The sequence below is a fragment of the Coturnix japonica genome, chromosome 23 (genome assembly GCF_054131305.1).
Source record: "Coturnix japonica strain WE chromosome 23, WE-NBRP24, whole genome shotgun sequence".
In the NCBI taxonomy this organism is placed as follows: Eukaryota; Metazoa; Chordata; class Aves; order Galliformes; family Phasianidae; genus Coturnix; species Coturnix japonica.
This window is the reverse complement of record NC_140685.1, coordinates 9,494,357-9,507,002: the sequence shown is the minus strand read 5'-3', so window position 1 is coordinate 9,507,002 and position 12,646 is coordinate 9,494,357.

The following is a 12,646-nucleotide window of genomic DNA, read 5'->3' as shown; positions in this document are numbered from 1 at the left end:
AGCTGCTACTCAGAGCACATCTCTATTTTGCTTCATTTTTGACATTGAGTGGAATATGGCTCATGCTCCCTAATAGAGTTGGCACAATTTCAGGTTGACATGGCTGTCCTGGCAGTGTCAAGTCTAGCTTGAGCCATCAAGGCACAGCGGCTCGTTACATACTCGTTTTTATCATCTCCTGCTTTATTCTGTTGGAAGCTTACAGCAGAGGTTAAAAACATCATCTGCACTGGGACTCCTCTCCAGCTGCTATGGGCTCATTTTCTCCCTGACCCTTTATGGTACTAAAGCCAGCCTGCTTCGTCTGTCACTGGCTTGAAAGGAAGCCTGTTCCCTAGACATGCTACATCATTTATTCCTGTTTTTCTTTTTGATCCAGCAGACTTGAAATCCGTTCCATTTCCCATTAATAAGGGTTCTACCAGATGCACAGAAAGGGTAGGGACCTTCTGACGTTAGAGAAACACCAAACCTCTGCAGGGCTATCAGATTTTTTTCTGTATTATGACACAGTGACTAAAAACTAATCTGCAGCTTTGTAAAGAGAAAATGTGCTGCTGGATGCTGTAACTAACTAAGATGGTGGCTTGTTAGTTCTGTTGGTTTATCTTTTCCAAGTGTTTTACTGTGAGCGTTCTGTAATTGTCTGTGCATGGTGAGCAGTGTTGTGTGTATACTCTTTTGGGCCAAAGCCGTACTTTATAAGTTCCCAGTTTGAAGCTGATGAGAAGAGAAGCCTGAGGCTCATGCAGAATAGCAAGCTTTTTCAATACAGTAAGAATGACAATGAGCATGGCTATAAAAGAGACTTTAAATCAGCAGTCCTTTTCCTTCCCCCTCCGTGAAAATGTTGTGTTTCCTCAGTCTTCTGCCAGTGCTGCTTTTAGGTGCAGTTAAGAACTTCTGTTATTCCACTTGTCCAATTAAAATATAAATTAAACTTTGTCTGAGAGGTCCACTGGTTCTCATTGCTTCACCATAAGGACTTACATTTGCAATAACCATAGCAGCTCCCTTGAGGATCCTTTCAAATAGGAAAATTGGCCCAAATTATTGGACTTGGCTTCAGAAATTGCACCTGCTTTTCTGCATGACTTTAGACACTGTCTTTTGTTATCCACTGTACAATCTGGGTTCGCACGAGGCTAAGCAGCTTCCCAAATCTCATAAGCAGGGTAGTCGCCAGAGCTAACAGTATATAGATGTGCATGCAGTGAGAGTGTTCTGTTACTGGTGACTTGGAAAGTCAATCAAATTTGCTTTCAAAAAAGCTGATCTGTGACAGTGGATGGATAATTCCGTTCCTTCCTGCACAACTGTGTTGTGTCCAGCTAAGCAACAGAACTCTGCCAGTACCAGACTCCTGTGGCACAACTTTAGCTGGGGGATCTCATCTCAACCAAGAATTTGAGTCTAATTTCTGGTGCACAGAACATTTATTGCTCTGTTACTGAGAGCAGAAGTGCCATTTCCTGTGTCTTGGTAGATTTAGAGCTCTAAAAGCCTAAACCTGCTGGGTCACGGCAGACATAGTAATGACAATAAATGCTGAGGACTGTGATGCCATTAGCCAAGTAATCACATAGTTTGCATTTCCTGTGAGTGTCTCTTTGGGGACCTCGAAGAACCTCAGTTATGCCTTTAGTATAGTTGTATTAAGGGTTATTAAATGCAGTCTTCCCTGTTGCACGACTGAGACCTGAAGTGGTTAAGAAATATAACCAGTTGTTACTGAGTTACTCAGTTCACTGAGCTGTGAAAGCTGCTCTCCAGGTCTTGATCCCATTTCTGTCCCCTAATCCAAAGCCCACATTCGAGCTTGAGTTGCAAAAATAACTACAGCAGCTTATGAACGAAGAGGTCTGCAGCTTCATTGATACTTCTGCCAGTGTTGATGCTCAGTCTCATAGACAGAAGTGGCCATTGGTATTGTTTTAACCTGTCTGTCATGGCAGAGTTCTGAAGTCTACACTGAGAACTCACAAATTAAAACACTGATACGCTTCCCTGTCGAGAAAGTACACCACATTATAAATAGACATTTCCTCCTTCACCTACACTATCCTGCTCTATGGAGCTCTTTGCACTCTTGGGATTGCAGACAAAGCAAAAACCAAAACAACAAAAACAACACCAAAATAAACCCAACAAATAAAAACAAGACTCAAACCTGCCTGTGAGGTTTTAGCTACCATTTCCTGGTATTATGAAGATACTTTGGATTCATCTTGTCGCTCTCCATACACCCTTTTTATAGTAGTATCAAAGTACTCGTTATTTTGTGAACAGTGCTGCTTCTGCTATTTTTGCCACCTAAGTTCTTTCAGTTCTTACCATATTGCCTGTTTACACGAGGCATTGCTGAGTATTGGCATGTGATACACTTCAGTATAGAGAGTTGATTCATAGAATGGTAAATGCTTTGTTTTAATGGTCGTCAGCTTTGATCAAGACTTGAGGCTAAAATTAAGCCAAAAAGGGTGTTTATCCAAGAATCCGAGGGGCAGGAAATAATGCTTATAGCAGAATATAGCTCCGGAAATGTGTGCACAGGACTTGTCTTCTGTATTCATAACCTGCCACTGCCCTGAAGGGATTTATTAAAATTCAAAGCATGCTGATCCCAGACTGTTAGATTTCAAACAAGAAATTGGGACCTGGCTTTGATTTTCTTTATATATTTGATTTTACTTATATGTATACACATACAACAATAGATAATGTATACATATATTAGAAACTGTACCTATAAATACAAAACCCCTGCATTAAAATGCAGATTGCTTTGCGAAGATGTGTTCATATACTGCCTACAGTAGGACAGTGGACTTGATAAAGAAGTAACGAATCTGGAAAACAAGGGCTGGTATTTGATTTTCTTCAGAATTTTGCAGTGTGTGAAAAAAACAGATTATCTTCAGTAGCTACAGCTGGTTTTGAGTAATGAGGCCCTCCTCATGGCTGCTAATATTCCATGAGTTGATGGAACATCAAATGTTTGAAGCTCTAAAATGGACTAACAGTTCTTACCTGCACTGGGAAAACTAGAGGGCAAAAATCTAGATGTCCTGGGTCTCGTGCATTTATTGGTTTCCATGGATTTGTTATTTTCCCCCTTAGATATGACTGTTGCTAAAAAAGATTTGGAAGACATCCAGTTCTTCTGGTCCTAATCTGGCATCTGGTTTTGTTTTCTTCTCTTTTAAATCAAATTTATGAAGAATCCTTCCAAGATGGGGTTGTATGGCTCTCCTTTATGGTAACTACAAAATGTTAGTGAAAAATACTTAGTGCCAGAGGGATCTGCTCTTTGCAATAGGCTGGACAGATCAAACGAGTTGTTATTAAAAACAGATTCCAGACTGATAATATCCACCATCTGGGAGCAGTGATTGCAGATACAAAATTGGATTCACCAGGGGAGGTGGTTGTGGTGCTTGATGTTGAAATAGCCTTTGATAGAATAGGAAGACGAGCTGTTTACTGCAGATAGAATTCTGTGAATCTCTTGCACGAATCCATTAAAACTCTCCGTCTTATCCTGGGGGCAGTGGCGATAAGCCAGTATTTTCCAATATCATTTCAAATTGTGAATGGGGAAGGAATTTTAGGTAAACAAGTATTTCCCTTTCTCATCATCACATTTCCTTGCTTATTATTGAGTCTTGGCAGAGTGGGTTAGAACAGCCACCAGATTAATGATGTTTAAATGGACTTTTTTTTGTACATGGGATATTTTTTTTCTTTTAAGCGCAGAGTACTTCGTACTATCAGCAGATGTTGAACAAAATCGCTGTGCGATTTATCCTTGTTTTCTTAGGCTGCAGAAAGATTTGTTAGAGGAGGATGAGAACAGAGAGGATTTTAGCATCCCTGTGCTCATGCTGCTAGCCCTGAGACTGTTATCTTTTTCCTTCGGGGACTATACTGAGCTGCCCTTATGTGTTTGCTTTGCTTTTGGGTGACAAATATAATGACTGGAAAGATACATGAATACTTTGTGTGTTTCTGAAGCTGTATTTCTATAATTAGTGCAATTTAGGTGGAGTCAAACTATGGCTGGGTTGTGAGGCAGGTGAAGTTGGGTCTCAGCCACGAAAGTATAACAAATATTTGAAATAATAATAGGCAATTTAACAGATGTTAGAGGACAGTAGTTTGAATTTTCCTCAACAAGATCCATTATTGCATGCATCAGCGGTTGTTCTTTCTTAGCAAATAATGGTAAAATGTACGTTTCTAACCCCATTGCCTTAGTGATTCCTGGCTCCTATAAGTGTAAAGAATTTATGAGCAATAGATGATGCGATACTACAAGGCTGAGACCTTCTGCTCTCTTTCTCCTTTCTCATTAGAAGCAACAGGTCCAGTAGAGCTTCCCATAGATGTTCAGACCACAGCTGCTCCTCTGTGGGAAGGTCTCATGCTTCAGTGTGACAGAACTCCAGAGGGAAAAGCACTTTGCATTCTTATGCAGTTGTTTTCACAGATCAGCACCTGCACTGTGCTGCTTTTTCATCACCTCTCTTATTAAAAAGGGTTTATGGAAAAGGTTCCCCATCTTCACATCTGCCCAGTTTGTCTTTCTTCTACCTTTTGTGGTAGGAAGTGGCTGAAGAGCACAGCACATTGCATGGTGTTCGAATGTGAAATGTATCAAAATGCTTGGATGCTGCTGGGCTCATGCATAGCAGAGACTTGTGCGGGCTGCACAAGATAATTCCTGGAGTGGAGCCATTTTCTTTCGTTGTGCAGGAAAATTGGAGGAATTACACTAATTCAACGCAGGAATGTAATGTTTCTCTGTCACAGAAAGAGCTGTCTCCTCATCCACAAAATGAAGTGCAACAAGTGCAGCTTAACATCAGCACTGAGCAGCACTTAGAAGTGATGGCACTGCAGGAGCATTGCTCTGGGTTTCCATGCCGTCCCATTGCAGAGGGGCACCAACAAAATGGCGCCCAACATGGAGGGTGTGCGGCTGCACTCAGACTGACTGAGCAGGGCCTGGCTTTGTTCGTGCAGCTTTAGAACAAAACAACAGCTAGAGTTTTTTTCTCGAGTTGTTTTAGGGCAGGAAAATTCTCCTTTTTGATGCTTCTCATGCAGTTTAACTCCATCTGATTGCCACGTGTGCAGGTATGGGACTGAACCTTTTCCTGACGTAAAATGCAACAACCTCAGAGCTGTGTGGGGAAGGATTTGTCACCTCACAGCAGAGTGAAATCCACTCTCAGTCCTCCAACCAAACATTATGATGGGTAGAGGAACTCTGTCAGGACGGCATGGCTGGTTTTAAACCACAAAAATCACTCTGGAGAAGGTGGTTTCCGGAACTTTCTGTAAGGACGCAGGGAGGGATCATGCATTCCTTTGCTTCCTGGTCCGGCTCCATCTGCAACTGAAAGGTAGGTTGTTTGTGCATACATAGCTGTGCTTAAATACTGAAATAAGTTTGATTTTTGGTCAGTTCTTAATATTAAGGTTGAAAATAGCCACGTGGCTGCAGCTTGGCAGCTTGCAAAGCTCAAGGAGAGGCTGTGAGGGGCTGAGGGGCTGGGGGCATTGCCTAGCAACAGCAGCCTCCCATGGCTGGACCTCATGGGGACTGTGGATGAGGCTCTTAAAAATGTTCTTTTAAGATCATAGAATCATTTGAGTTGGAAAGGAAGTTTAAAGGTCATCTGGTCCAATTCCCCTGCAGTGAGCAGGGGCACCCACAGCTTGATCAGGAGCTCAGAGCCCATCCAGCCTGAGCTTGGGTGTCTCTGAGGATTGGGCTTCCAACACCTCTCCAAGCAGCCAGTGTCTCACCACCCTCAGTGTAAACAGATTCTTCCTTGTGTCTGATCTAAGGGGTGTGTGTATGTAATGTGTGTATGTCATGTGTGTGTGTTCCTGGCTTACTGTGCTGCATAAGCTGCCCATTACTCTATTATTCTAAAGGAATCTGAGTACTTTTTTGCTGCACGCTCCCTTTGCTTTATGCAAAAACAAAACAAAACAAAAAATAAGCGCCCTGATATGGGGCAGCTCCTTCTGTTGGGTGCCAAATGTGGAGATTTGGCTTTAGAGATTGTATTGATATTTTTCACCTGGCTTTGTGGCTGTGCATGCTAAAAATATCTTTGGAAATAATTCAGCTAAGAGAAACCTTTAACCACATAAAAGGATGTTATTTATTTCCAGGGCCTGAATTACTGTTAAATTTCACCCCTTTCTGTTTTCCTTTCAAATGTGCCTTGAGTGCTGGGTATAAAATGCTGACAAGCATCTGGGTGCTGTCAGCTAATGAGTCCCAGACAGCGGTGTGTCAGTCCCAGACAAGGTGGGATGGTGTAGTTACTGAGGTAGAAGAAAATTCTCAGGAAACAGGGAGAACTGCCATGATGAGGATCATCTCTGCCTTATTAAGTCTCTGAATTAGATTTTTCTGTACTTGAGTTGTCCTATGCTGTGTTCCAAGTGTGTGCTTTCACCTTGCTCCAGTGTGAGCTCCAGTTCCTGTAGCCTGTAATCAGCAGTAGTGTTGTTCTTGTTGGGAGCCATTCCTCTCTTGTGAGCTCTAATTTTCAGCTGCCTAAGTGTGGAACTTTTTTTTCCTACCTTCTAAGAAACATGTGTGGAAGTGAGATCTTATTGCTCTGGGCCAAGACTTATAGCAGAAAAAAAGGGAAAGGGCTTGTTGGCAGGAAGGTTTGACTGAAGTGTGCCTGTTCAGCCAGGACCTTCTGTGACAGGTTATTAGACAAAGCAATGGTAGGAATAGGAACTTGCCATGGGGAATATCCTTCTGCTTACTGAATGTCTTGTGATGTCTTTAGTGATCTGATTTTCGTAAACAAGAACCATCTGGAAGGTGAGTAGATGGAATCTAAGCTTTTCTCCAAATTTTTGTTTTTGCTGCTTGGCAGCTTGTCTTCAGATATTGACTGCACAGTTCAGGTGAGTTTTTGGTGCAGGATAAAGAATCAAGAAGAGAACTCACTAGGGAGGTGTAACAGCTACAGGGATTCTATAAAATTCTGGTTGGATTTTTATTGTAAATGAGGAATGACCAAAACATAATCCAGGTCCTAACTCCATTCAGCTTCAGGGAGAATTCAGATTTAGATTTGCAGAAGAAAGCTCTGCTTTGTTACATCAGTAATTCCTGCTGATCTGTCACAGGATGTGTGCCTGTGTGAAATAGGGCAGGACTGAAGCTCTGAAGCTTTTAAAGTTTCCCTTTACTTCGGTAAGTATTTCTGGTCTTCAGCCTACCTTAGAATTGGACTTTAAATGTCAGATTTTTTTTGATCACATTTAAAAAGGTGACTCATTTTGAATGCTTTATTGTATGTTGGGCTGGGAAGGACAGATAATGGAGTTTTGATAACAAAACAGCAGAAAGTAGGAACGATCTCATTATTGCATGAGCTGGAAAGTTAACATATTTATTAAAGTTCTGACAATTGTGGCAGTCATCCTTGCCTGTAAATGTCAGAGCATTATAAACTTTCATAGCTTTCTTCTTGTTTTTCAGGCTCTTGTCAATCATCATAATTATTACGTAAATTGACACAAACAGTCATTATTTTTCTGCTGTATTGTTTTTAACTTTAATGTGATGGAAACTGATTTTCATTCCAGGAATATTTGACAACTACTTGCTTTTCGATAGGATGTTGATGACAGGATTGACACTGGTATAATTGCCCAGCTACGCTGGCCCTGCCCAGCTTTATTGCTGTTATTGCACATGGATTTTTACAAACTATTGTGATTAGGATAGTACAGAAACTTACATGTAGAAACCTATTTTGCATTGTGCTCTGATTGCACTTTTCTAATCCATATGCGTAATGTCTAACCTGAACTATTTTAATTAGTCACTTCTGCAGTACTGTGTTTCAAAATGAATCCTGATGATGCTGAGAACAAAACATGCTGAGGCTTCCCCAGCAGCTTACAGCTGTGGGAACGGATATAAACCTTGAAGTCCCTCACTGAAAGGTTTCTCCCACACAACAGGACAATAGTTCCACTTCTCAATTTTTTAAAACTCTTTTTAATGACTGTGTTGGTTGTGCATCTAAGATTTTAAATTAGTTTCTAAATCCTTGATTTTTTTTCTTAGTCAAAGTTGGTGGAGATGCAGCTGCTTGCTTCAGTGAATGTAAGGACTGTGGAGGAGGCCATGGTACTCTGCTGACTGGGAAGGATGTCTTGAATTGGCACTGTATCTGTATTTTCCAAGTCCTATTTATATTTACATCCAAGAAGACAGCATTAATTAGTCCATTATAAATTACTTAAAAGATTAAGAGACAAATCCTTTCTACTGCTTAGGCAGGGGTCTCGTGTGAACTCAGTTGCGTGGAGTTCCTTGGAGCAATTTCCTCCTCTGTCATCATAATGTGTCTATGTCAGACTGGCTGTGTGAAGTAAATAAAGAAGTCCTGAGGTTATTTTAATGCCAAACTTCTGTAGTTCATAGTTTTCCATATTTAAATATGTGTACAAATCACTGATTTTTTTTCATATAACAGCTGAAGTGATTTACTAATTTGATTAGGCAATTAGACACGCAACTTGATTAAGGAAAGCTGAATTTTTCATTGAGGGCATGAATTATAGAAAATACATGGTCCGAAGCAGTCAAGTACGTTTGAAACATCAAAGTGGTCTAAATGGCTGAGATTATATTTACTGGCTTTCCTGTTTTATGAGGATTGAATTATTTTGGGGTGAGAATCTTTTCTTATTAGCCATTTGCTAATATGATTGTGTTCACTCCTCAACACAACATTAGGAACTAGGATTTGGAGCTGAAAGTACATGTTCCCTGTTCCCTGCTGGAGGAGTTTCAGTGTGGAGCTGTTTTGTAGAGGTACCTGAGTATGCCAGAGCCATTTTTATTAGCTAATGCTATACCTTGAATACTACATTCCCTATGTTTTTCCCTCTGTTCACCAAGTGTTTCTGAGTGGCACAGAGCAATGACACTGAGGGTGCCTCATGTTGCTATCACTGAACGTATCTTTATTCTTTCTTTGTTATAAGGCTGCTCAGTCCTAGAGTAGGCAAATCCAGATCTAAATTAACTCTGCAGTGGAAAATATACCCTGACAAGCCAAGCTCCTTATGTCTGATTAGGTAATTAATACTGCTATGTGGCTGTAACTTAAAAGGAGAGCATATTTAAGTTAGAGGAGTGGGATATAAAGGGAGATAGCTGTAGTTTAATTTTTGTTTTCTTTATCTTGCAACAACTTCTAAATAGGAACATTTTGTTTTGAGAAGGCATTTGTTCATTGTCACTGGTTACAGTTTCCAAAGAAGACCAAGGTCTTCTTTGCCTTGGTCCCACGAGTTTGATATGTGCTGAATATCTAAATTTAGGTGACTAAAATATTAGTCATGTGGAATAAATAAGATGACATGGTTAAACAGTGAATAGTTATTTTGTCAACATATTGTGGCTTTTATTTATTTATTTTTAAAGTGTGATGTGAATCTTATTTGTCATTGTTAGATGTAACCAGCAGCCAGATTTATTGCTTTGTCATTCACCTGTTAAATAAAATCAATGAAGACTGGCAGCTTTTCCTGTCTAGTCACTGGCAATTAGCTTAAATCTTTTGCTGATGACTTTGTAGTCTCAATCACTCCTATAATACAAGTTTGTCTTGTACAAATTAAGAAAATAGGGGGTGTAGGCATTGACTTACTAATGGCAAAATTAGGCAATTTACATATTCTTTGTAAAGGTCTGGTTGATACTGGCATTACAGGTAGTGACAGGCATCTCAGCAGCATTGACACACTGTGGTTGGATGTCAGGGTAATGAAACATGGTATGGTTACAAAGTACTGAGGCTGCTGAGGCTCTGATTAGTTCCCCCTGAACGCCAATACAATGCCATAATACATTTGCCAATGGGTAGGTTCCTTTGAAGGGGTGTCTGCCTTATTCATAGAATCATAGAATTACTCAGGTTGGAAAAGACCTCAAAGATAATCAACTCCAGGCACAGCCTAACCATAGTCCCCTAAATCTAACAACCCTCTGCTAAATCATATCTCTGAGCACCGTTCAATCTAAAACATTGCAGTTATGTCAGTGCCTGAAAGATCTAAACTCGTTTTATCAAATTGTGCTCGTGCTGCCCTGCTTCACTCGCTGCTCTCCCAGTCTGCCTACAAGCCTGAGCAGATCTGTGATGTCTGTGTTCCTGATGAACCATCTGGAAACTGAAACCTTGATAATATGAAAGTATTGGAAGGATTCAATGTCTGTAATCAATAATTCTGTGAGGTCTTGTGCCACTGTGCAAATAATTAACTGATCCTTAGGAAGTGATATCTATATCACAAATATTTTCAAGTGCTACCAAAGGAAAAAAAAAACACAAACAAACCTTGAATAGCTGAGAATTTGCTCTATCAAAGTGTTACTCTGCTTTTTTTTGCATCTATTGTGGTTTCCATGGAAGCAAACAGGAGGCATTACTTTCAGAGCAATACTTTTTTTCTACTTAAGATGTAAGGTGCTTTGAGATGATGAATCAGACCATTTTAGTAAATTACTCTGATCTGGTAATTTACTTTAAAAACAGGTTGTACATCTAGACCTTATTCTTGTTCCATTTTATTAAGGATGTTCTCCATTTTCACGCTGTACATCGGTTTGTTTTAAGATTTTTCAACAAACTGAAAGCCGTATATAAATAGCTGCCTCTGCAGGAAGGATCTGGTAAGAGAATGAAAAAGCAATGAGTAGTTCTGGTAAGGTAGGCCAATATCACAGATGCATTTATCATCAGCAGTGGCTTTTTTCCCCTCAGAAAATTACAAATGTTATATTAAATGATTCTGTAGTAAGATTTTGTGTGTGTGTGTGTCCATACATACACCTGTATACTGTACTGCTGAGGAGTGTTTCTTTCAGAGATGTATATGGTGCTGCATTCATTTCCTGTTCTTGGGGAAACTTGAGCAAAAATCAAGTAGTTTTTTTGTTAAGGAGCTTAAAGCAGATGCTTTCCAACTCTTCAGCAGTATGGAAGAGTATTAGTATTGCTACCAAGTGCAAGTAGGGTGACAAACATTAGAAGCTGGTTATGTTTGAATTACAGTGAACAAGAATTTCTTCCTGAGCCTAGAAACCTGAAGTGCCTGTTGCATCCAATTTTGGGTAATGTTTTGTTCTGCAACAAAATTATAATTTCAGTCTTTATTATAATTACTGCCATTCAATTTTAAGAACGTTGAACCATTTAAAATGCTTTAACAGCTTAAAAGATTACGTAGTGAGTAAGCCAACTGGCAGAAAACTTAAACACAGAATATCTGTTGTGATGCTCTTGGAAGCAGCTGACTCCCTCTCTTGTGTCTGGGTGGTTTCTTAGGATTCTAATTCCTTTATAATAAAGCACATAAGCCCTTTTAATTGAATCAGATTTTTGAATTGGCAACTGTTGGTTTTGGTTTTTTTTTCATCTTGACATGTGAGATGAGGAAAACCTTGAACATTATTTTTAATTTCTCCTGATGATATTTTTGTGTACCAGGTTTGCTGTTACTTGCCTGTTCTTGTGTTTTGTGGTTTTTTTGTTTGTTTGTTTTTCCCCTCTGTTGGACAGCCCTGGCAAAACCAGCATGAATGGGACTGGCTTGAATTTGTGAATAAAAGGAGATCTTGTCACAAAAATGCAGTCTAGTTGGGTAGTCATATTTAGCCCAGTGGAGGCATCAGCAAATGGATTCTGTGCTGTGGTTCAGGTTGTTCAGATTTCACCCGTGACTCTGGCCCCTAATTCATAGAAGCAGCTCCTCTGAAATGAGTAACATTACTGGTGTATTTCCTTAATTTGTGAAGTGATCAATTTCCAGTTCTGATGCAAAAGTCAGACTTTTCCTTATTTGAATATAATAGGAGTTAGTGTTGTTTCTGCTGTGCTCTTGGTTTTTCCACTTGAATTCCTCTGTAAATTGTATGTGTGAGTCTGGTTATTTGTCTGCTGTATGCTGGGCAGGTCACGAGCTGCTTCTGTCTTAGAGTCATGAACAATCAATAATATAGCAAGTAACTCCTGACAGTTATTAAATGAATTTTGGCATCTTCCTGTTGGCAAATTGCTTGTGAACAGATGGCAAAACTTTAAAATTTTGTAAAACATCAAAGTTTTTCCTGCTCTGCCACCTGAAACTATCTGATCTGAAGCCAGTTGAGTTTTAGGGTAAATTTGCTGCCAGTGTGTGGTGGAGTAATTTATTCTCTTCAGTCTTCTAGATGATCTGAATGCATAAAATACTATCAGCTTTCCAGCAAAGGAAGATTTTTATGGGAGCTGGAGTTCTCTAGTGGTTAACTCTGTGGCTGTGTGTTGATTAGTTCAAGTTGTGCTTGAAATTCGGTTCCCCCTATTTTCTGAGTCTGATCTATCTCCCACTAAATTAGAGAGTTATTGTCTTCAGTGAAAAGTGCATTTATTCAAGTTCTTTCATATGTGTACTATTTCTTTGATGGCATGCACTGAACTGGGTTGATTGCTGTGGACATCAAGAGAGGGGCAGAGGATCCAGTATCCAAGAAGTATGAATTTGCAGAGTGCAGTATTTCAGACCAGATCACATTTTGCAAGTGGTCAGTAGATCTTTT